General features: G+C 45.5%; 1 protein-coding gene across 2 annotated transcripts in view; it reads right to left on the bottom strand.

Moving 5' to 3' along the window:
* Nucleotides 1–25647, bottom strand: part of NEXMIF (neurite extension and migration factor) — a 154730-nt gene extending 129083 nt beyond the window's left edge. The window contains exon 1 of one of the 2 annotated variants that reach the window (XM_033072499.2): nt 25473–25647. The gene's annotated coding sequence lies outside the window, so the exon portion shown is untranslated. Of the gene's footprint in view, nt 1–24637; nt 24709–25472 lie in introns of those variants that run through there. The other variant, XM_033072498.2, reaches the window with a different exon arrangement.
* Between the last annotated feature and the right edge of the window lie 1018 nt (nt 25648–26665).

Genomic DNA, 26665 nt, shown 5'->3' with positions numbered 1-26665 from the left:
AAATAAAATCTATTAACATTTAAATCTATTAACATTTACAGGACTTGGAAATTAATTTCAAATCTTGCTGTCAGAGTTCCCCCCCAAAGAATTTATAAACAGTATTTTTTTCCATCATGAAACCTTTGTTCCCTACTACAGCTATGTGAAAAATCTATATAGAAAAGGGAAAAACTCTTTGAATGTACTTGTATCGGTATCTTCACAAAAACAGCCGGGGAAAAATACAAGAACTCTGATGATCTTTTCTCAGGATTGCTTATTTTAAATGCTACTTGCAGCACTGGGAGGTAAAAAAGCCTTCTTACAAACAACAAATTTTGAAGGTGATGACATCCCTTTGCAAACAGTAGCTGTTGCCAACAACTAGCCACACTTTTTTTTTTCTCCCCCTCTACCATACCTACACTTTTAAGGAACACTCCTTTTAATTAGAGCGAGAACACACAAAATGGGAACCCACAGGATTGCAGCTTAAAAGCCACATGCCCATTTTTGCTGACTAGAAAGCCGATTTTTTTGACCAAAAAAACCACCTACCACAAAACCAAAAACCAACCTCATCACAGGACCCAAAACCAAATCCACCAATCCCCCAAACCCTTCCCCCCCCAGCTCTCCCCAGCACTCACAATATAATGGAAAGAAGATGGGAGCACAATAAACTCCAATTTCAAATTCAACCTCTGCCTGCACTTCTCAACCTGAGCAACCCATGCTGAAAGCATTAGCTGGGAATCAATTACCAGCATTTAAAACAATTTGTATAACCTCAGATACAAAAATTCTGCAATGCATTTCTCACAGAGGTGCACCCAAGTATGGCAAATGTAAAAGCAAACATCCAGTTGAATGTCAAAATGTTCATTCCAGGGTGCTCAAAATGCTTTTTATGCTAAATTATCACATGCAAATATAGGCAATATGACATTTTTTGAGGTGAAAGAGCAGGGGGGAAGCTGAAAGAGGTTGGTTACTTGCAATTGGGCTTTTCTTGCCAAATTTGATGCATTTGATTTTTAGAATTAACACAGCCTCCAAGATGAGTGTCTAAAGCGCACGTCTCAATATGCTGCATATTCAGTACAAAAATTAATTAAGAGATTACCCACTGAAGGTCACACACACATCCACAAGGACTGGAAACAATTTTGTGGCAAGGAAAAAAAAAAAAAAGAAAAAAAGCTTAAACCTGAACAAAAATAAATTGTGGTGCTGAAGAGCAAAGAAGAGCAAGGAAGATTTCAGACACCACATCCTGCAGGTACCACCCCAACCAAAAAATCATTGCTGGGTGTGTGTGAGCACACCTGGCAGCGAGAACCGCAGAAAGTTGAGAAGTTTGAGCGCTCCAGTTTTTGGATAAGGTTTGGAAAAATGCCCTGTGAGGAGGAGGAGGAGAAGATGCCCAGGTTTGAGGGAGGCAGAGCTGGTGGCCGTGCATGGCAGTGGCAGCAGCTGCTGCACGCACTCAGCACGGCTCCCCACTCCAACTGTTTATCAGATCCGAGCAGCACTGCGGCATCCAGGAGCGGGGATGTGCTGTTTTGTTCACATTTTAATGTGCCATCTTGCAGTAGATGCTTGCACAGCAGAGTAAATACAATCTCTATATATACCCTGTGTGGGTGGCAGGGGTTATTTCTGACTGTCTTCATTACACTTCATTGCCAATTTGAATGTAAAAAAAAATAAATATATATATATATTTAAAAAAAAAACCCTCGACAATTCTCCAAAGTGATTTCAGTCTGATTTTTATAATTATTTCCAGAACCTTTTCATTATGCAATTTTGAATCCTTATTGAAAGCTCTCTCTCTCTCTCTTGCAAAGTTATCCTTGATGCAAGTCAAGCAAACCAGACAAGCTCAAGCTTCTCCCTCTTCCTGCTTTATTAATAAACACAGGCATGAATGACATTCACAGTGTTTAGCCCGGAGAACAGTTTAATAATAATGCTGCATCTCGCTTTATGGGGAGGGAGCTAAAAAGGAAACTCAAAGGCTAATAGGTACAAATATTGTGCTTCAATTGCAATAAAAAATAGTGCTGAACTGTAAAAATGTAACTGATAGCAGCAATCTCAAAGATGTGGGTTCTGGTAACCCTCAAGCTAAAGCCGATTAGGTTTTGTTACATGGGTCCTTTGTGTGTTTTTGTGCTGCTGCACCAGTTAAATTGACCTCTACAGGCATGTGTGTTGCTTTTATCCTTTAATGGCTTCCCATTCCAAACTCAACTTAGGCTAGCAAAACCAAATAAATAAAAAAAACCCCATTCCACCTGTGAGAGGGAGATCTCTGCACGTGAACACCTTGCATTAAAATCCCAGGAATGCCAAGCAATTAGCAGGATGTGAAAGCTCTCAGGTGGGATGCTGGGGCTCCAAAATAGAATTAGAGTCAGACACCAGGCAGAAATGCCCAGCCCCAGCCTGGAATGAGCATTTCAGAGGGAACACACAACCTCCAGAACAACACCAAGGAATACAAAATTCCCAGACTTTCCTTATTTTTGATAATTGCCTGTAAAAGTCTGTAATCAGCTCCACAAATAAAAACCAGCAGCTTTAAATGTAAGTCCAGCCACTTCCATTTCCAGCACAGTTGGTCTGTATTTCCTCTCTGGGGCAATAATGCAAGCAGCTGGCCCAGCCTCTTGCTCTGTGTGATGATTTTTTAAAAAGCAGAGACCTCAGGAGTTTATTTCAGACAAATCTTTGGCATTTGATGATGTGAAGGAGCCCAACCAGCACGTCCACGCAGAACAAGCCCCCTCGGCTGGAACAGGGAGCAGCTGCCACCAAAGACAGGCTCCAAAAAAAAAATAAAAAGGAGACAAGACAGATGGGAAAACTGGTTCCAAATTTTCTCACGTTGAAACACCTTTATTTGCCCACCCAAAACAGCCCAACCTCAGGGAAATGTCACTGAATCGCTAAAGGGAAGTTTCAGCCACGTTCTAAATATGTGTATTTTTCTGGAGCTTCAAGGAGGCAGAATTAGTCAATTTGGCTACAGGCCATGAAACATAATTAGTTATGTGAAGTATGTTTAAATATGTAACTACAACTGCTAATAGGAGTGCCCAGCCCCATAAATACGCAGTGATATGATGGGAGAGCAGCTGGGCACAGGCAAAACGCCGGAGACGTTCCCAGAGGAATTGCCACCTCTTCAGGAAGAGAACTCAGAAACTGCAAATCTAAATAATGACACGCAGTGCTGGAATCAGGAAGGAAGGAGGAGGAAATGGTCCATCTCTAGAGCACGTGGGAAAAGACAGTGTGGGGCTTGTGAGAAGAAAAGCAGGAGGAATCTGCTTGTGGAGCAACAGCACATTTGATGCCTTCAGGAAATTCAAGGGTCAGTGGAAAACAAACTTCCACTGGAAAACCACCTGAAAACCTCCCAGACACAACAACCACCAGCCCAAACCCCCAGAAAACCTCCCAGACACAGCTGAGCAGTAACAAACCTGCAAGATATTAAAATAAAAGAATGGTGTATTAAGCGATGTGGTAACTGCAATTTGTCATTTAGCACCGTGAATCTATGGATTTTAATGACAGGGTCTCATTTACATTTAACAATCAGTGTACTAGAACATTTCTTGGGAACTGGGGGTATTTTCTTGTCTCAGTAGGAATATAGAGAAATTTCTTCTTGATTAACAACAGACTAAAGGAGTTTTGCCCTGAAATCTCAGCTCCTTTCTCTCTGGAGCTGGATGAATATCAACATACCAAACTGCAATCCTGACAACAAAGCTCTCCAAAATTCAGCTGTTTGTAATAATTATGTATTTAACAATTCTTCCACAAGAATAACATTATAAAGCACCTTTCATTTTATTGTTCATTTACATCACATATCTGCTTTAAAAAACACTAGCAGCATATCTTGTTCTTAATGATACATTTTGGATGTGACTTTCAAAAGCATTTACAGCAACTTAGGAGCATAAATCCCACTGATACTCAACAGTATTTATGCCCTTAATGCCTGTAGCCATTACTGAAAATCTCATTCTTTTCCAGAGCTTTGGAGATATTCCAGAGGTCGTACACGTAGTAAGAAATGGCAAGTGTCACAAGGTATTTTGTATTTTACAGAAATGCTATGCAGCTTTAGGACAGGCATCAAGAATACTGAATACATGTACTTAAAACAATAATGGGGAGTTTAGGAAGCAGGGAAAGGCTCCAGTCGAATTTTGCCAGTGAATTTGGGGATAAGGTTGCTCTCTGTTGCATCCAAGCCAGTAAAAGTGGGATTCTGATTCTTTTTTATTCCACTGGAACACGGGGTTTATTCCACAGAAGATGGAGATGCAATGTAACTACACTGTTACACACAGATCACCACAAACTATGAATGCCTTCTGCTACTCTCACAACAACAACCAAAACTTTAGGCCTCCATTACAGCCAAATTAAACTGCTGAACAGTTCAATTAGGCCATTCAAAATGCATCTTTTTGGGCAAGTCCTAATTAGCTTTCAGCAAGTAGAGGAAGCCCCAGCCTTGATTAACAACCTCATTTACTCTGAGACACTCCTGCAGAGCCTGGTGATCGCTGCCTGCACCCACCACTGGAGATCAGAACTTGGTGTGCAACTGCAGAAAATATTTTATATAAACCAGACAATCAGAGAAACACAATGGTCTGGGTTGGAAGGGACATTAAAGCTCATCTTTTTCCATACAAATAAGAAATTCCACTATCCCAAGTAGCTCAGAGCTCCATCAGACTGGCCCTGGACACTTCCAGGGATGGGGCAGACCAGTTTGCAGTGGCTCTTTGTAGCTGCAAATGCTTCAGTTCTTCCTAGAACATAAAAAGTACCATAAATAAAATCACTTCAACACAATGCATGGATGAACATCCACCAGCTCCTGTTGTGTACAGGGAACCCTACACTGAATGATTCAGAGAATCAGGAGGCTTTTTTTGCTCTGCAGCCTGATTGCCATCACTAATATCCTTGGGAACTGGGAGTCTACAGCACCTTTACACAACTGGACCATAACTTCCTATTCTCAGGTTAACCTGTGAAAAATAAAGGATTAAAAACACTGGCTAATGAACACCACCAGTAAGAAACAGAGCCAGAGCATTGCTTTTGCAGCAGAACTCAACTCTTGATGGATACCAAGAGTGTTTAGCACTTGTACACAATCACACAGCCATGAATAATGTGTCTGTGGTAAACTTCCACATATGGCAAGAAGAATTTTTTATGGAAAAAAGTGCACAGGAGTTTGCTCACAACAGACTCGGGAGCTGTATTGTTATTCTGTCATCAACTGAGAAGCAGGAATAAAATAGAAACTTCCCAGTGAACACAAAGAAAAAATTACCCTCTGAACATCTGCTTACCAATCTTAGAATCAAGCTTTTCACAAAGCCTTATCTTTTAATTACCTCCTGCCCCCTTCCACACCATCACCTTAAGCTTGCTAATTTAATTTTTTGGACATTTTTGCACTTGCATCACTTGGTTAAACCAACCACAAACTCTGGGTAGTTGTGAGATGAACTACCATAATTAATTTTATATTTTAATTGCATAAAGAGCAACATCACAGGTTGCTGTCTGCTGTAGAAGGGTCATGCAGACAGTGAATCAGTCCTGCAAGAGCTCTGTGTGAGCGGTTGCTTGGCTCCCAGTCACTTCCAGCCCCTGGCCAGCTCACACCTCCCTGCTCCCTGTGACCATCTGCAGCTCGAGCCACGGCCTCCCTGCCAGGAACACAAAGGAGACGAGGCAGGGGAAGCCAGGGAGACAAATCAAACAGCCAGGCAGTGCCTGAGCTTCCCTGCCAGCACCATTCCAGGCCAGCAGGATCATCCAGCCCCGCGCAGACTCCTCTGGTACCGGCACAGCAACTGAAGCTGCTCCCCAAACTCTGCCATCCCATCCCTGCTCCCCAAACTCTGCCATCCCATCCCTGCTCCCCAAACTCTGCCGTCCCACCCCTGCTCCCCAAACTCTGCCACTCCATCACCACCACAGCTCCTCAATCTCTGCCACTCCATCTCTGCTCCCCAAACTCTGCCATCCCACCCCTGCTCCCCAAACTCTGCCATCCCACCCCTGCTCCCCAAACTCTGCCATCCCACCCCTGCTCCCCAAACTCTGCCATCCCACCCCTGCTCCCCAAACTCTGCCATCCCACCCCTGCTCCCCAAACTCTGCCATCCCATCCCTGCTCCCCAAACTCTGCCATCCCATCACCACCACAGCTCCTCAATCTCTGCCACTCCATCCCTGCTCCCCAAACTCCACCATTCTCACCACCACTGCTCCTCAGCCTCTGCCATTCCATCGCCACCACTGTTGCTCCCCAATCTCTGCCATTCCATCACCACCACTGCTGACAGCAGCTCTGCTGCCTGGGCACCTCTTGACCTGCCAGATGGTGCCACCTGTTCCACAATACTCAAAAGACATCACAGCCAAAGCATGTCCCAGATCAGAGCTGCATTTTTTTGAGACGGTGGTGTGATGCTCCCTGCAGCTCCAGCCTTCCCTTAGGCACAGTTATCATCCCAATTTTTTTTGCCAAACTACTTTTCTGCCTAGGAGGGCTGGAAAGAAGGCAGGAACAGCAGCCCAGCTGCAGAAGATGAGCAGACATTCCTCCTGCCCCAAGACAAGCATTAGCTGTCACCTCACAGCAGCCAAGGAGTCCCAGGGCTGAGTCAAGCACACACACCTGGCAAGCGACTCCTAGCCCTGACTGGGATTGCTGGTCTGGTATTAAACAAGCTGTGCATCATTTCCACACACCTTGATTCCTTCTTGTACAGTCCTGTTCCTGGACATACTTCAGACACATGATGAAAATCTCCTAAGAGAACTCACTGAGCTGTCAAACCAAGACTTTGAACAAACACGCTGGAAATACACTGTTCAACTCAATCCTTACTTAGGTTTTCTTTTTTAATGCAAGGTTTCAACAATTAGCTCAGGAGAAACTGTAAAAGCAGAAGTCAGGCCACCAAGGAGTAGTCCCACACACTTCTCTCTGCTGGTGTGGCTGCACCATCATTACACAGCTCCAGCAACCCAGCATGGATGTGGATGCACCAGCTGGACACGACCTGTACAAATCCAGCCTGTAAAACCCAGACACCTCTCCAAAGTGCACTATTCCCTGCTAAACACTTGCCTGCCATGAAACTTGCACACAAAGGGAACTATCCACATAAGTGACACCTGCTTTGAGGCAGGAAATAATCCTACCTCCCTAATGTCTGATCTACAAATGAGGTCTTTATTGTTTTCATTACACACACTGTTTACACACAGTTTCATAAAACTCACCACTAACAACTCATCTCCATAATTAATTGAAGTAGGTGGAAACCAGAGTAAGGATTAAAGAGAGGTTTTATCAGCTTAACTCAGAGGTGTCTTCCTGAAGTCACACACCTTCCATGTGCTGCTGCTGCCCTGCCTGCAAACCTGCTGCCCTGGGGAACAGGGAGCACTTGGCATTTTGGCACTTCCACTTTGTTCTCTGTATGCATCTGCACACAGACCAGACAGCCACTGGTGGGAATTGGCAAAGGTCTGAGTTTTAACTCAAAATCTAAGCTTTAAATGGCAACTTAAAAAACTCTCCAACAATGTTTTGACTTAGTAGAAGCCAAGCATTATTCTTAGATAATATATAAAAGCACTAGGAACAACAGCTTAAAAAAAATTATTTAGGACTAAATCCTCTAGATCATCTAATCACATTATTTAATACCTTGACTGTGCATTTCCTGCTCTGACAAGAGCAACTCCAACCCAAGTCAGAGAGTTCCATCACCAGCAAGTCTGCCATGGAGGGGCTAACAAGACAGAAATATTAATTTTATTCCTTTCAAACCAAAGCCCACCAGCAAGTTCAACTTAATATTAAGTGATATTTGGTTTATTCTCTGCCTGTCTTTCTTCCCCCCAGAATTCCAAGATATTCAACCAGGTACAACACAGAACCAACCCTTTAAAAACATTGAATGCAATTTTCAAAAGGTGCTGCTCTGGTTTCACCAGGCTCACACCACACCAGCAGCCACTTCTAGAACAGCTCCAGGTCCACTGAGACCTTCCCTGAATTCTGTAGCAACCACACTCCTGAAGGCAGCAAGAGTTCATATTCACTTTTCCTGAAGCTTCTGTCTGAAAAAGGTGGATTTTAATGGGGGTATTTACAACTAACATTGTTATAACCCATAAAAGCCCAAGTTTACAGCTTTCTTTCCTGCAGTTATGTTTATCTGACAATAATTTTGCAGACCACAGGTTTACAGAGCAGGGACACCTGGTCTCCAGTTTATTCTGAGGCCCAGTTAATGGCAGGCAGAGGTTCTGCTGCTCACCCTCCTCACTCCTCCATCTCAGCCATCTGAAAGCTCAAATCTCCTCCCCCTACTTTACCCATCTCTTATTTTATTAATGTTCCTAAAACTACAGCCATCCTGTATGTATTTATCTGAAATCCCGTTCCATTGTGGGTCCATGAAATTGCCTTTATAACCCTTACAACTTGTTTAAGCTCAAACAGTCACTCTCAGTCTGTGAAGGAAAATTGCAAAACTTAAACTGACCCACCTCAGTCCCCATTCAGCTCCAAAGAAAAGCCTCTTTCTGTTCTTGCAGAACTGAAATTAATACTGGATAGTCCTGGATGTTTAAGGCCACCGTGCTCTCTAGATAAGTTAAGAAATAATCAAAGCCAGGGTTTTGAAAGAACAGTAAGAACTGTAAAGAAGGTTCTGTTAACCTTGAATAAATATCCTGAAAAAGGGTATTGGAAACACACAGAAATAGTGGATGACTAAGAAATTGCAAGACACCTCATACTTAGCAAACTTCAAATAGTTTCTCTTTCCTGAGCACATTTCAGGAAACACAAAGCTACCTTTGTTAAAACAAGCCTATTGCATCACTGTCACAGCCAACCTGGCCAAACCATGATACCTGGAGCTTTTCTTACTCCTGAGAACCAAACCAAACCAGCTCAGAAGGAGCAGGCACAAAACACCAAACCCAGAACCTTTTAGTGCCACACAACCTGCTCCTGTTTCTTCCCTAGGCACAGGGAGATCACACAGAGGCACTCTCACATCATCAGGGCTGATGGACAGTTCTGTATTTACTCAGAGATAACACCTGCCTCTCACAGGGTTACTTTAGCACCTACTATAATGTGTTTAAATGAGATGTAGGTCTACAGGCACCTGAATCTGCTTTTTGATATATTTACTAAAATGCTGGTAGGTTTAATGCATGCTTTGCAGAGGCCTATTTTAAAAATAGAGGAATTACACCTTGTTCTTACAAGTTCCTAAAATATTAGGCTAGACAGAGATCCAATTCCAAGCTTTAAACTGCTTGATAGACCTTGACAACAGGGCTGGCTTTTATGCATCATCTTGTAATGCAATAAATTTTGCTTGAAACATCTTCACCTGTGTACCACGACACGTCACTGTGATACAGAAAACCTGACATGAAAATAAAAAAAAATTAATAAATTAGTTGCTCAGAGAACAACTGTCTTATGGCTAGAAAAATACACTTCCTATGAGAGACTCAAAGAGATAATCTTATTTTAGTTTATTGAAAGATTATTTAAGAAGGAATAATTATGAAGTACAAGTAATCAGGCAGCACATAATTTAAGACTGGAAACAAAGCTATGAGAGCTGATAGCCACAGTCCTCTGATTTCAGACTGGAAATGCAGTTAATGAAAAGCTGAGATTTTAACCTGAAGTTAATGTTCTACCTCGAACGATGGCACAGGAAGTTTTTGAAGGTGTAACCTGAGCACCCAGTAATAGAAAACAAACAGAAGAACCCAGCATTTCTCAATTTTTAATGCCTGTGTTTCTGCATGCTTGCTTTTTTGAAACCACATGGAGATCTGCTTCTCAGAAAAAGCTCTCTTCCTTTTTCCAGCTAACATTATATGTCAGCCTTCCTTTTCATTGTTGAGCACCATAATTCCCCCGTTTGCTTACACCCTCTCTGCTGATGGCATTCATAAAAATCCTCTGAATTCTCCTCCTTCTCCCTTTCTAACCCTCTCCACACAGACATTTTTTGTTCACATACGAATCAAACCAATTATTTGGCCACTTTCCATGGGGAACGTCAGTAGCGCAGATTTAAGAATACACATTTTTAATCCAGCTCTGCCAGCAGCACTTTCCTTGTCCAGAATCCCAGCACAAGGTGCCCACACCTGGGAGCAGGATCTCATATGCAGGAAGCTGCAGTGCCAGCCCTACACACTGTCCAAGGATGTTCCAGCCCAGCAGCACAGGCTGTGTCCCTGGGAAAGGAAACCAGTGTTTTCCATAAAACACGGTCTCTCCTCTGCAGGATACAGCTCTCTGCATGTATCTGCTAACAACATCTCAGGATTTCTCCACCCCCTCCCCATGTTTCTCCTTTTTGTCAAGCTCTCCAGCATTTGTTCTGGGATCTAATTAAGGTCCCTTATCACCATGGCAAGAGGGGGGCAAGGTCTAACAAAACAGCATTAATGAACCAATTGTTTTCACTGGGCACATACAGAGTTCTAATCCCCAAGATTGGAACATATCAACACTTGGAAAAAAGAGATTAAATCTAAAGGAGTCTCTGTTGTTTACATTTTTACAAGACTTGAACTAGAATCCCTGTGTTACTGGCATAATCCAACAGCACCTCAGAACTTATTTTTAATGGGAGTTTTATTCTGATTAGGACAGGCAGCTTCATTTTGTCTCCTCTTCTGAGCATATGCAGAAATCTCGCTCCTACCATCTGACTCTCCTTCAAAGAGATGAGCTTCCCGTAAACTTCATTAGTTAGATGCCATTTTATAGGTAATTCAGAACCTCTTCCCACCTTTCTGGGTTATTAAATCTATTAACATCCCAGGATATTGTTATGTAAGTACTGCTCATCTCCATTATGCAGCAGAATTAGACGGGAGCGATTAGAACCAGGTTTGCCTTGTTTCATCTCATTCCCTGTGTGAACCCGGGTACCAGAAGCCAAGAAAACCTTCAGGGGATGCAGCTTTGATGCTGAAGGGAAAGACAAAGGAGAAGCAAAGAAGCCCATGAGGGGAAAGAAACATGGGCTTCAGGTGAGAGTTGTAAGGGAGAAGGTGCTGTGCTTCCTTGCCCTGCAAGAGCAAATTCTTCACTCCTCCCAACACTGATATCCTTGTTCCCTCCCTTCATCTTCAATCTGACTTCCAGTAACATCCAAGGATTTTAATACCACCTACAGTCAACCCCCCTTGGAAGGATCCCCTCCAAGAAATGTCTCATTTAAATGCTACAGAAAGTGTTCCTCTTAACTCTACCCCCTCTTGCCACTGGCTCCCCAGTTGCCTTTTGAAAAAAACTGCTGAAAGAGGTTAATTTTTGGACAAGAAATCAGTCCTGGCCACGAGTAATCTGCAAAAAGAGCTCTCCACCTTTCACTAGAATAGAAGTCTTGAAAATAGAATCCTGAACCTTTCAATTAAGCATGAGAACTCCTCTATGTCATCTAAAGGGGAAGAAGTTTTACAGCCCAAACTTTGAAGGTTGCCTGCCATGACCATTCTGTGTAATAAGACGCATATTGAAAAACTGATGCTCCAACATGGGATAAAATGTCAATACAGGATAAAATGTAACATTTTATAAAGCAGGATGCAGACTGGAAGAGCCATGGGATACCACACACAAGCAACAGAAAAAATACAAGGAGGAAACTCCAGCAGAGAAGGAACTAAACTTCTTTTTACTAAAAGAAATCAAAAAGTATTTTTACAGCAGTACTGAAAAACTTCCTCAACCCACTTTTCAAGCTCTGATTTTCAGGACACTCCTGGGAAGCAAACACACCCATAGTAATAATCCCACTGAACAAGAGGGGTGAACAGGACAGAAAAGAGATGGCACTTTTATAGGGTCAGGAGAGAAGTCAGCATTGGCTCAATGATACCTCCTGTGTATTTTAAAAGCAAACCTACTTCCCTTGTCCACTGTTCTGCTGTCATCACATATTTGGAAAATAAAAGACAATGCCAGAGAGGGGGACAGAAACTTCACATCCCATTTACTTGTAAAATCCCTGCCTGCCCAGCTTGGTCACCTGCCCCTCTGGACAATAAAATGTCTTCTGCTCAGAAGAGCATCACACAATGCAAACAGAGCCGGGTGTTTGCTCTCCCATCCTCTCTGCAGGAGAGGATCACGTGCAGCATTGGGATGGGTTTAGTAAATTCAGGTTTGCAGGCAATGTGGGACAACAAGACTGTAAGAACACAAACACTTGTGGCTGTGTGTTTATGTAGATGGCAAAGAAACACATCCAAAGCAGAGTTTGTTTTGTGCTTTGCTCCCATGTTCATGGCCCCACTGGCCTCAGCAAGCACTTGTCACACCACACAGCTCTTGAACAGGGTCGAGACAAAGTTTGGCCGTGCCAGGGAACCAACATCCAGAAACAGGCTGGATGTTAAAGCCTTCCTTTGGCTATCACATGCACAAGGCACTCACATCCTTGAAGACAAAAACACTCTGAACATTCTGAACTCCATTCAGAATTATGCAGGAGACTGACAAAATAAAGGAAAACTTGGCTGGGTTGTCATGAGCTATAGCACAGCTACAGCACCCCGTCTTTCTCAGCTCCAGTCCTGCCTAAAATGCTGAGCATTTTGTAGAATCATTTAGGTTGGAGAAGACCTCCTAGACCATCAAGTCTAACCATTAACCCAGCACTGCCAAGTCCACCACTCAGCCACATCCCCAAGTGCAACATTTTGGAGGTTGACTCAATAATGTTTCCTGTGTGAAGGTGCTCAACCTAATTCTAGTTCAGGCACAACTGTAATAAAACTACTTATTACAACACATAATTAGTAGCTAACTTTCCAAAATAAAAATGGCCATAAAATTCAGAACTGGGCTATTCTTCTACAAACCAGTTATTTTTTTTCCCAAATATAAAAGCACTTACAATGACAAATGCCACAGAATTACAACTCTGACCTATTGGGTAAATAAAGTCAATGTGATTTAAAATGATTCAAAGGGCTGAGAGCTGGACTCGATGATCCCTGTAGCTCCCTTCCAAGCCAGGATATTCTATAGTTCTATAAAATTCCAGAAATCCTGTGCTTACAGAGCCTCCCTACCCTGCACATACATTGAGAAACTAAACACATTATCTAGAGGTAGTAAACAGATTTGTAATGGGTGTCACTTATCGCTGTCATCGGTGCTGATGAATAACACCGTTAACATGGATCAGATCGCCCACCAACTACAATCACAGCCTTCCCTGTCCAAGAGCCACACAACTTCTCCAATCAGTTGCTCACAACTAATTGGCAGATGCAATTTTCAGCCAGCACTTTCTTCTCCCTTCTCAGCATCTTCCTTTTGCAGCATAGCCCACAGCACCAGCCTTGCTCAGTCACCTCCCTCCCTCCCAGGCGTGTCCCAGACCTAATCTCTGCTCACAGCTTTTGAGCACAGCTCTTCCAGGCAGCTGACATTTAAATAAGCTCTGTATTGACTTTCCTCTGCTGTACCTCGAGTCCTCCTTGTTTTCCTTATGTTCATATTCCAACTCTGCTGCTCTGCAGCTCCTTCTGAAGGTAATGGGAGCAGAGCTGGACTGATAATCAATAAATACCTTCACCCTGCAATCCCTCAGGGGCTGAGTCCAGAAGGAGATTTCCCTCTCTCCCCATGCATATTCACTATTTTGGATAAACTTTTAAAAGGCTCTCTCCCAAACCTTGCAGACAACGCTAAGCCTGTGAACTTTCCTTTAACTCGCATTAAACCGATACAACTTTTAATTAAAAAAGTAATTTTGAAAAATTGCTTGTGCGGTGCGGAAGGTGATGTTCAGACAGCATCACTGATCCCTGGAGTTCTGCAGCCTTGAGTTTAATAAACTGAATTTTCAAAAGTAAACACAGCTTGCATCAGCATGAACCTTCTATTTCAGCCTTGGATTTTCCAAGGATTTTCCATTTTCCATCCATTCTCAGCCAGAAGAAGATGTTTTCAGAGCCCCACACACTAAACAGTGCATGGGTGTCACTGGACTGGAAAGAGAGAAAATTCCCAGCCCCTCGAGCTGTGTTCACCTGCCAGGAGAGGAAGCCTTGCCTCTGATGGAGCAAGGGACCACCAGAGATGAGGAATGAACTCACAGCCCAGCAGCTTCTTGGTGGAGAAAAGCCCAGGCACAAGGACTGACCTAAAATTTACAGCTGAGCCTCTGCGATTCTACCCTCACACAGCAGCTCCTGCCTCCTCCAGCTGTAATTTAGGATTTATTTTGCATAATTTGCTATTTCCTGTAGTAGGTAATCCAGCAAGAGGGAGGGGCAAAGGGCAGAACAAAAGCAAAATAAAAACCAACCCAAAATGTCTTGCCGTAGGCAGAAGCAAGTCAAAAACACTCTCAGGTTTCGTTCTGTTTGTTTTTATAACCATTCACCTGTTTTGGGTTTTTTTTTTTCAAGTTATTTTAGAAGAATCATTTGAATTATCTTTACTCCACAACTTCAAAAAGATGCTCCATGATAGTGGGTGTCATTTCTCCCTTTTCTCTCTTCCCCCTCATCAATTTATCTCAGTTATCCCACTGCCCAGGCTCAAACAAGGGCTGGGAAGCCAAGATTCTTGGGTTCATTTCCCAACTGCATTTCTAGCAGGTCATTAACTTCCCTGTGAGCTGGTTTGCTCCTCTGTAGAGCAGGCAGAGGTGGGTTGTGCAGCTTTATCCATGTTTATAAAACAAATACTCTGGCAATCCACTGTGCTGATCTGAAACACCAGGCATCCTGTTATTATACACAAATAAATATAAATACAGCAGCTGCCATTTTCATTCATTATTTGCATTTCTACTATTTTAAAACTTCTAATGTTGTTAGAAATGCCAAAAGGAGATGATTTCATGTTCTCATGCCTATGCCACAAGGAAATGGTAGGCCTGAATGCAATTTTTTCCTTCTGCTAAAACTGTACTTCTAACTTTATTTTCTCAGTTAAAGCTTCATAAGAAAGCAACTTTAAAGGTGTTGTTTGCAGCTGCAGTGAAACAAACACTTAAACATTCAGCACTACCCATGCTGAGTGAGGCATTTCATCTTCCCATCCCTTAACTCTGAGCACCACCAGTGATTATCCTGTAAAACTTAATTCTGGAGAGCATTTTATTAAATATGCATTTGGATTTGGTCTCAGTTCCATAAAATATTTAATCCTGTGCCTAAACATTACGTACCCCACCAAGTGTGGATTTTAGGATGTCTGGTAGCACACACAACAAACTCCAGAAGATAAAACACGGTCATTCTTTATCTGAAGAGTTCCACTCCACAGATCAGCCTTTCAGAGATGTGCCAGCTCCAGCTCTAACTAGCTCTTCACACTTTTTTTTAAGACTAATAGGCTCCACATATTCATCTCCAAAGGGTATAAATTCCCTTCCTCTCTTTCTCTTTTAAATATGTCAGGCAACATTACAAAAAAATAACATCTGTGCCACAGTTATGCAACAAGCAGCATGATAACCATTAAACTGCACTTTATAGAGAGTGGGCTGAATTAAAAAAATAAAACAACAAAAAGGAAACGGGGGAAAAGTTGAAAAGTTCACCTTTAAACCTTGGGATCAGGGAGGGTTTCAGCACCACCACTCTCCCTTGCTTATTCTAGATTGCTTGTTTTGCTGCCCTTCTTCATGGCTATTAATGGCAGCTGAATATGCATGCCATGAACTGTAAAAATGGATTGAATCTGGCTGGAAAGGGCTTAAACATTCAGTAAGAAGATGAGAAGCCCAGAAGTGGTTTTAGTATGTGTGTACATTTTGTCAGAGTATACCAACAGCACTGTATATTCTTTTCTTGCAACACTTAGCAAGCCTTCTCTTTTCATAAATATAGGTCAACAGAGCTAAACTCTGTTTTTGCCTCAACTCCCACTTTAAATGCATAAAAAATTAGATTTTTAGGGAGCAGAATGAAAGGAATGGTGTATTTCATGCTATTATATACCCAGCCAAGGATCCCAAAGGGTTTGTTTGGGCTTTAAAAACAAAACAAAAACCCTTGGCATTTGTCAGACTAAAACCATTTTTCTTTGGTCTTTGCACAACCATCCTTTCCAGATTTGAATAAATAACATCAAACAAAGTGTTCTGACTTCCATTTACCATGCAATGCACAGAAGTTGTTCAAGGATAGACAGAGCAGAGTGTGAAGCATTTGGGGACTCTGAGGAGACCCTGCAGAGTCCCCATCAGAGCTGGAAATGCTCATTCCAACCCCTCCACTCCCCTCTTGTTATTTATATTTAAGCAGCCTTATACTGCCCCAAAATAAATTATTCAAACAGCCACAGATAACAAGTTTAGCAGGCACCACCACAGGGTATAGCTGTACCCATAAATGCAGGGAGGGGGATGAAAGTATTAACAAAGTAACAAAAATACTGATTAAACTCTGAGCCACACATCCTCACAAATGTAGCAGTGATTTAACACAGTCCCTTCAGCAAATGCCCAGGCCTAACTAAATAATAGATTATAATACAGGATAATACCCTTAAATATAATTGTGTGTTATATAGATACAATATATTTTATATATATATAATGTGAATATTGCAAACTGCCTTTTAACATCAGCCCAGGAATGCAGGGTGAGAACTCATAAATTACATTGTCAGCTGCAGATTTCAGATATTTTATGTTTACTGCTGGCTGCAATGGGGAACATAACCCTTCTGCTTTCACATGAGGTTTAAGGCACAAGAGAGTCATTAAGCATTTCTGATACAGTATCTGGACTCCACCACACACAAACTCACTGATTACAATGCAGATGAAGACTTTCCCATACCACACCACGCCAAGAACACTCAAAACACAATTTAAGCAGCATTTCCCTCTTCTCCCCACCACTTTCATTGAAATGTCCCAGCAGTAATCCCTTCCTAGGGCCACCTTCCTCTAGTCTTGCTCTTGGCTCTTTGCTGGCATTGAGCTTGTTTTGTTTTCAGTCTCAAACCACTCATTCCACCCAAAAATCCCTCCAGACCACCTGTAGTGGTTGAAGAGTTAATCCAAGAACCAGGATTAACTTGAACTCGTCCTGATGAGGAATCCAGCACGCAGACTGGTGAATACCTTACACAAGACACAAGGAAGGAAGGGAGGATGTAGTTTATAGGGGGGAAAAAAGCCACACAGAACCTGAAGTACCAGGGTTTGCTTAACACACGAATTGGAAGCCGTAATTCCATCCACCAGCAATCAGAATCAGTAATTCCACACAAAAGCAACCACAGAAGGGCCAACACATCATCACTAATGAGCCCAGCTCTGTAGCACAAGCAGTGCCCATCCTTCCTGCAATGCCAGAAATGCTCCCAAAGGGTGAAATCTGCACCTGACCCTGTTGATGATTAAGCACCAGGTTTTAAACACCCTTTGCAGAAGGAGAGAACTGTAAGCAGCACGTGGTTCTTAGCTCAACACTGTACAGGAACATGAACTATAACCTAGAGGTAAATCCTGAAACACAACTTTGTGCTGCCTGAAACAGCCATAAATTGTGATGCTGAGCAATCAAGCCAATCAAAAATTCATTCTTTCAAAGCAGAAACTCCTTGGAAACACAGCCTCCCATCCACCTCCCAAAAGGCTGCTGTTTGTATCTGCTGATGAGGCACCATTCAAACCCAGCAAGGAACGAGCACAAATTAACCAAAGAAGCAGCCACAATAAACAAAACTCCTCTTCCTGCAGTACAAACTCTCTCCATCAAACGATAAACTAACCAGACAAATAATACAATTAAGTAAGTGAAGGTTACTGGGTTAGGACAAATTATTTGTTCTGTGGGAGGTTTCAGCTGAGGGGTTCCTCCACATTTGCCATGCCTGGCTGGGCTAATGCCACGTGGCTCCTCTTCCTCACATCAACCCATGGGCTAGCAATGGTCCTAAGCTCCACTGTTACCCATTAGCCATGCTGCTTGTATCATAGGCAGCTGAATTCCTGCAGGAGCTGGCAATGAATGCTCCACGTACTGCAGAATGAATGCCTCACACACGCGAGTCACTGCATGGACAGGTGATTTTGATATAGGAGATTTTCTTAGAGGCAGGCATAAACAAAGCATGGGAAATTATTGTGTGCTGCTCCCTACAGAGCCAGCTGTGCCAGGGAGGTTGGGGTTTGCTTGTTTGTTTTAACAGGAGCTGAAAAATTGTGGGCAGCAGCACTTTCCCTTCTGATCTTTCCAAAAATTCTGCCCATCTTGCCACATTAAATCACTAAGGTTAACCTGTCCATGTAATGTTAGCAACAACACTAAGCAAAAGAACCCATCACAACTTTTTGTAGCTAAAATTATCTCATTCCCCAACAGTTCTCTTCATGCAAATGAGAACAGTGACCACCCTGAAAAAGGCAATTTTCATTTTCCCCCTCAAGGTTCAGAGAGAGCCAAGATTACTAATTGCTCCATTCCCTGGAGCAATACGAAACAAGACCCAGCATCCATCTGTATTACCACTGAAATACCAGCATGACCCTTAAATTCATATTCAGAATATTAAAACATGACCTTGTGAGGCTACCAGAAAAAAATTGCTGCTTGCTGACCAAACAGACACCAGAACCCCTGTGGTTAAATTCCCAGCCATCCTCCTTGCTCCCATGAAGCAGTTAAGTATTTCTCTGAAGTTATTCAACAACTGTGAAGGTCAAGTATTGTCCTGACGGGCCAGTCACAAACAAACCCACCTTTCATATCCATCTGTGCTTCAGCCACCGAGAAAAATCCCAACCAAAACCTCAACCAGAGGGGGAAAAGGACACAAAATTAGTACCAAAGGGTCCACACCTGCTCTCCAGAGCACAGCTGATGCTTGCAGAGGGTTTAGCTGACCCAGCCAGGGACCTGAAAATTGGGGCCAATGCAGTGGATGGGAAAGAACTTTTTTTTTTTTTCATCTGTAAAACTCATAGTTTCAGCTAAAATACGGAAAATTTAAAAAAGAGCTTCAGTGGCACTTCTGAAGAATAAAAAAAAAAAAAAAGGCTTTGGAAGCTTTAGATTTGAAGCTTCACAAGCTTCTTATGAAAAATGCAAGCTTTGAAAAACTTCTGAAGAATTAATATTCTTACTTTGGGCTCTTCTACTGCCAACGGACTAAGGATGCTGTAACTAATAAAAAATAATTAATGCAAATAAACAGGCCCTTCATAAGGCTTCAGCTTCTTTCCTCCATCAAAGACTCAACTCATTCATTGGGACATTGTACAGGAAACAAAATTCACCCACAGAACTTTTCTTTTCTACATTTGATTCCTCTGTGCTGTTATTCACAATTAAAATCCTCCCAAGTGCAAGGAAAGGAATCTGAATTTTTTAATAAGGACACAGCTCCAGAGCATGGCAGGGACCTCACCTGGAATGGAACAGGGAAAGAGCTGGAACTTGTGCCCCAGGTCTCATGCTGGGAATGAAACAACCAAGAAGTTCTCAGGAGTGCTCTGAGCACCCCAAGCCACTCCTGAGAGTCTGGCCATGTCCTGCAAGATTCACAAGAGCTCATTTTCCTGATAACTCCATGTGAGTGTCCAAATAGCCTCAAAATGTTACAGTCACACTGCATCAGCCACTTCTCACCAGTTTCAGCAGTCAGGAAAAGGACAGTGACAATGTTGGGTTTTAGCAGGTGAGGAGCAACTTACTCCAGGGGAGAGCAGAGGTAGAAAACACCTCAGCTGCTTGGTGTTATTTTAGAAATCCTGACACTCCTCTCTCCAAGGGAGCAGCGTGAAACAGCTCCACACACCAGCAGGGAACACCCAAAGCAGGAATGGACCTTCACACTAAACCCACCACGAGGATGGGTTCTGCACAACAGAAACCTCACAGAAGCAAGAGGAGGAAGCTGACAAATTGGCAAAAAAACCCCCTAACTGGTGTCAAGAACACGAGAACCTCTGCTGCTCCTGCCAGCCTCAGTGACACACCAGACTGGCACTGCATCACCACTCAAGGTGACATCACAAGTCTCACCTCAAGCTCCCTCCTTAGCTCAGAGGCACTCTGATCTGATACCTATGGAAAACAACAGCTCCTGGCAGAGACAGAGATCACAGTCCTGATAGTGACAATTCAGAAAGGTGGTTAACTGATGGAGTGAATTAATTAGCTGGGGTCCAAGCAGAAGCAATGCTGTTGAGCCGGCAGACTGTGGTTCCACCTTCCCAGGAGGGAGCAACACCAGTAAATCAAGACAAGGAGACTGATCAGAAACTCCTAGTCACACATCCACCCAGATTCTGAAGATGCAGCACAAAACAAAGATGTATAAGATCAGTGAAAGGCAACAATTAGCTAGCAGAATTTTCCATCATGGGAGACTATCGAGACGAGAGCTTGGATAAATTAAGCAAATCAGTTATCTCATAGTCAAAAGCTTTTTTTAAAAGCAAACAAGACTGCAAATACGAGCTCAGATTGCTGGGCACAAATCACCTTCTGAATGCTTAAGGGTTAGAAGAAAACTCTGCCCAGGGATCACCAGATCTCTGTGCAGCTCCTCCATCTGAGCTGGCACAGACCCTGCCTGTGACTGGAGGGCACTGGGCCACGTCCCTGGCTTATTCACAGCGCTGACGTAGCAATGCAGACACAGATCCACCTCATCCCTGTCACTCTTTGGAGACTGCATAATCATAGCTCAGCCCATGCCAGAGCAACATGAGGAACACCTTCTGTACAGAAGAAATTCTCAAGATTTAAAGTTTTAACACGAGCTAACAAACGCCAGGGATGAAAGAAATCCCGGGATGAAAGATCTCCATGACACCTGCTTTGAATAAAAAGACATTGCTACAAAAATATCACAGACCTGCTGGTCTAGAGCCTTTGCTTCATGTCATTCCCCAGACATCAATTTGCAATAGAGGCACACAAAAGCAGCATTACACAGATTACATGCTACTCCCCTGAACTGCAAACAAAATCCACCCAGCACTACCACCACAGCCCAAAGCACCACGGCACCAAAGCCACTTCCCCTGGCCGTTCTTAGAGAAGAATTTGCTAAGGGTAAGGGTTCAACACTCATTTGTAGAACTGACAGCTCCTCCTGCAAACTTCACTCTGGCTCAGCTTTCCCACACACTCCCCAATTTCCCCATTGCTACCAACCCCCTCTGGCACAGGCAGCACAACAGGTTTTATCCTCAATTCCTGCATCCTTCAGGTAAATCCCCACGCCTGGATGCTCAAACCAGCTCATCATCTTCAGCATCTGTAACTTCACTGCTTCCTACACAACACAACGAGTGGCAATTATTTAATGTTTGGTTGTAACAGCACCCAGGAGCCCTAAAATAAAAAAAAAAAACCAAAAGGCTGAGATCCCACCACGCCTCTCCCATCACATACAGGCAAAAAATCAGGTGGGTCCCTGTGCTAGAACAGCCCAGAGCCCTGCACAGGTGACACTAAGGGTGTGTACGACCAGCTCAGAGAAAAAAGGGAAGAGCAAGGTACCAGCAAAACATGGTTTGCTCAGTTTTATGCCACATGGCTCATTTACTCACTGCTGGCAGCTTCCACAAAATCAGGCTCGTCAAGCACCTGACTGTATACACAGGTAATGATTATAAAGCCAACTCAAGCGGGGCTAAAAGTACACAAAGATCTAGCATAAAAAGAAAAAAGTGCAATCCTCTCCCAGGTGGAAAACAGGACTTTGAACGTAACAGGTGGATTACATAACAATTATTTTGCTCCCAATTCTCAAAATATTTTTTTTAAATACCCTCACAGACCAAAAGCTGTCATTACTGAGAAGCAATAGCAATTTTACCCTGGTAAATAGTCAGGCTACCCACCTCTCCCGAGGCCAAACACAAACTCAGCAACAAAAGCATCAAAGAGCCCCCACACAAGGACCAGGGCAAGGCCTGGAGCATCCATGGCTCTCCTCCCTGGATTCAGCCCAAGGAAAAGATTATTTCCTACTGCTGCTTTTTGGTTGCAGTGGGGCATAAACTTCAAGGGGATGGTTCACTGCTGTGCTGGGGGAAAGCAGCACGCTTGGGTGGAAAAGCCTTAATATCCAAAAAATGCACCTCGCATCGATGGTTGGATCCAACACCCAGGATCCAACCTGGACCCCTTTGTTTGGGAGCCCTTTCTGCCCAAGCCTGGGGCCTTCTTGGTCCTGCAAGCACATTTTTGAGTCTTTTCGTGCTTTTCTTTGCAGAGCTGGAAAAAAGATGCACACGTGACCCATCACAAAAACATCCACGAGGCCCCACCACCTCAAAAGAGAAGGACACCACCGAGGCACTGCCCCACACAGACGTACCCCCTGTCCCAGCTACAGAAGCTAAAACCCACTGGCCACAGCCTCTTCTCTTTTTTTTTTTTTTTCAATCTGAAAGAGACTCCTCAGCATTCAGAACTCAACGTTTAAGTGGGCTGCCAGAGCCTTGCCTCCAAAAGGCAACAGCAAACACAAAAAAAAGGAAAAACAAACGCAGAAAAATCCCCCCCTCCCCGCCCCCAAAGCGAGGAGCAGAGAGGGAAAAGGGGACGAGGCACACGGGGAAGGCGGCCGGGTGCTCCCCTTTTCTGCCTCCCTTTTATTCCTGCTGAGTGTAGTAACACTTGAACTGGCTCTCTTTATTTGCAGCCGGATACGCGCTTTCAAAGATACTGTACTACTGTGTAGGCCAAGCAGGGACTCTCTTTCTTCCCTTGGTTAGGGCTTTTGGGAAAATAATTATTCACCAGAACTGCCATCGTGAACAGAGCAAGCTAAATCAATGTAGCTTTGTATGGGCCATTGCCACTGCAAAGCAAATACTCCATCAAGACATGGATCAGTGAGAATTTTATCACTAGGAATGCTTATGCACATCTTTGTGTATTTTTAATATCCACCTTATCCCTCCCCACGCTCCTGCACCCCACCCTCCCCACGGATTTGTCTTGTGTCACTGGCAGCTATGGGGCTTGGCCACGAGATTCACATCAGTAAAAACGTCTTAAATACACAGGTTTATTCCCCTTTAAAAAAATTATAATAAAGCATTGGTGCAGAGCAGATTTATTCACTGAACAGGTTGATTTATTTAACAGACTTGACATACATCAAAACCTACTATAGGCTTACATAATTGTTATCCATTTAGCAGGTCTGGTTCTTTTGTCAAGTATTTGTTTTTCAAAAGTGATTCACTAAAGACTGCTGCCTTCTGCACAGCTCACATACCTTAACAAATGCAGTCTTGCATGGGGTATTAGCCGGAGTGACTTTAAATTGCATCCTACCTGCTTGAGCGCTGCCGCTATATTTTTTTTACCCTCTGTATTATTCCTTTACTAAACCACCAAAAAAAAAAAAAATAATTGTAGAACAGCAAAGCGAGAGGCAGGAGCGTGTGTAGAGGCACACGGAGCCCCGCTGGCAGCAGCGGGCTCGGTGTTACCGCAGTACCACGCCGCTCCAGCGATGCCAGCAGGTACCTCCGGCGCGGCACAGCCGAGTACCAGGATGTTGATGGCTGCACAGAGGTTTCGGGGCCGGCACGGGGCAGGGGGAGAACCGAGCGAACCGCCGGAAACGAGAGCGGGGGGGGGAAAAAAAACCCCTCCGGGAGGATTTAAGGCGCACGGAGCCGTTTTGTTTTCCCGCAAGAGGCTCATTGAGGCCTCGGCTCGCACAGGCGCACCGCTCCCTCCGGCCTCACGCATCCACCCACGGCTGCCGGCCGCGGATCCCCCCATACGCACCCATCGTGCGCGGCTTCCCCGCGGCGGAGCGAGCCCACAGCGAGCCCATCGCCTCGGCGGTCATCGCCGCTGCCTCACGGCTTGTTTGGGTTCATCTATCACACCGCGCGTCGCTCGCCCGCCCCGCAGCCGAGCAAGGATTTCATCCCCCCCCGCTCGCTCCAGCATCCTCCTGCACACACACCGGGCACATCCCGGGGCTCGGGCACGGCAGCGCCCCGGTGCCGACCGCACGGACCCGGCGCTCCGCCGCCCGCCAGACAGATGGTTAATTACATTCACAGCCGCATTTTGCGCTGGGATAGAGTTTCAGACAATGAGCCAGTTTTATTTGATTAGCCAGTTCTCTAGTTTAATGCGCGCGGTGACAGCTACTCCCATGGCTGGGGCTTTTTTTTTTTCCCCCCTTAAATAAAAATAAGAATCCCATCCCCCCTCCCATCCTTCATTATGTTTTTGTTCTGGCCGAGGCTGAAGTAAGCGCGGCCCCCGCGGCCGCCGGGGGGCCCGGCGGGGCGGCGCCCCCGCCCCGCGCTGCACCTGCCCGGCCTGGGGGGGACACGGCGCCAAGTTACCGCCCCCCCGTCACCTCAGACCACCCTCACACACACACACACCCCGCAACTTCCCCGCAGGCCTCCGCGCAGGCCGGCGCTGCCATCAGCATCCCCTCCTCCTCCTTCTCCCCCGCTGCCCCCGCGGTGTGCCGGCACGGGAGGGGAGGACGAGGGGGGTGTGTGTGTGGCTGAAGCTCCGCCGCGGCGGGACTCACCTCGGCGCGGGGCCCGCGATGGAGCGGGGGTCCCCCCGCCCGCCGGGCGCTGCCGGTGCTGCGGCTCAGCGCTGCTCCATGCGCCCGGGGCCCGGCGCGCGCAGGTGGACGCGCCCGCCCCCGGCCCCCGCCTCCCGCCGCCGGCCCCCGCCCCTTCCCCCGCCGCCGCCGCCGCCTCACGGACGGGCCCCCCGGCCCCGCGCTCCCTGCGCAGGGACGGGCGGAGGGCGGGAGGGAGGATGGGAGGCGGCGGCTCCCGCCTCGCCCCGCCGCCGCTGCCGCCTCCTCCTCCTCCTCCTCGCCGCCGCCCCCCCCAGGCCTGCGCCCATTCAGGAGGTGCCGGGCAGCGCCGCCGCTGCCATTGTTCGCTGGGAGCGGGACCCGCTGCCCTCAGCGCTCACCCCGCACACGCAGCCGGCCCGGCCCCGCGGGAGCGCGCACCGCGCCCGCTCCGGCCATAAAGGGCGCGCGGCCGCGGCCGGGCCCGGGCAGGTGCCGAACCCGAGCCCGAGCCCGAGCCCGAGCCCGAGCCCGAACCCTCCGCCGGGCTGCGGCACCAGCGCGGGCAGAGCGAGCGTGGGCGCCGCGAAGGGTCGGGGGAAGGAAGGAAGGACAGGCCGGGCCGGGCCGGGCTGTGCGCGGGGTGACACCCGCTCGGCCCTGGCCCCATTGTCCCCTCCCCGGCCGGAGCCCGGCAGTGGAACTCGCTCCGGCGCTGTCCATCCGGCTTAATTCTCCGTACTGGGGATGGCAACCACCTTAGGGCTTGCAGCAGCTTTTCCGATTTGTGTTCATGATCACGTTATTAATAACAGCGTCTAAAAGTGTGGTTTACCTTCAGATGCCCATTAGCGGGAGGAGGCTGCCTCATCTCAGGAGGGCTGGGGACTCGCCGCGGTGCCGGGCAGGGAGGGGAGGCAGGGGCGCACCAGGCGCTGCCTTTTGCCGAGCAGGAGGGCGACAAACAGTCAAGGCAGGAGCCAGCATCTCCAGAGTGTGAGCTGATAACATCCTCCCCTTCTCACAAAACCCCCAGCCCTGACTCTCGCAGCCCTGTGTCTCTGTGCCACCCTCACATGAGCACCGTGGCCGGAGTTTCTGCACTGGGGACTGGAGGAAACTTCTGTTATTTCGTCTCCTGAGTCCGCAGAATGGTTTAGCAAATAGGAGGCAAACCGGGCACACCTATTAGCCTTTAGGTTTATTTAAGTTCACTGTGATATTTAAAAGAGGTTTCTGGTCTTAAGTTATCACTCAAGTTTACTGCTTTTTCATCTTAAACAACACATAGAGTCTAAAAATGGATTAATATTTCAGCCACAGAATTAGCTAAAATATCAAGCACTTTAGTCCTTGTTCCCACAGCATCAGAGACCCCCATCCATGCAGTAATAAAACAGGAGTGTATGACAGCACATGGAATGCTCTCTGAATTCAGAGCACTTTACACATGAACCTTCAGCACTGCAAAATAAAGAACTAATCTCATTTTTTCTTCATTAACAGCAGTACCCAGGATGAGGACATGCCATACATCACACGAATAAATTATTCATTCCCACTGTGTCAGGGCACACACTAGAAGGGGTGTAGAAACTGAGACCAGCAGTAAATGATTTGCCCATGGCCACAGAGGTGGTGTCATAGTTACTGGGAAGTAGCACTTCCCAGTCCTATCCCAAGTGATGGTTTTCCTCTCCAGCCTCACCGCATTGCTGTGGGAATCACACATTTCAGTCCCTGTACCTTTGCATGTTTGTAATGCTGCATTTTGTTTCCCTACCCCGTCATTTTCTTGGCAGAAAGATTTGAGTAATATAAATAAGTAATTAATCAGGGTCAGGTGAGATGGTGACAGCACACCTGGCAGTGCTCACTAAAATAAACACACAGGTGGATGGTGGTCATGAACTGCTTGCAAAATGAGCTGGGGGCAGGTTTTGTCCTCAGCAACCTCACATAGGGGCTGTGCCCTTCAAAAGTGCCACCAAAGGCACAACAGCAAATTTGGCAACTCTTCTGCTGAGG

The sequence above is a fragment of the Catharus ustulatus genome, chromosome 14 (assembly GCF_009819885.2).
Source record: "Catharus ustulatus isolate bCatUst1 chromosome 14, bCatUst1.pri.v2, whole genome shotgun sequence".
NCBI classification, from domain to species: domain Eukaryota; kingdom Metazoa; phylum Chordata; class Aves; order Passeriformes; family Turdidae; genus Catharus; species Catharus ustulatus.
This window is presented reverse-complemented; position numbering and strand designations above follow the sequence as displayed.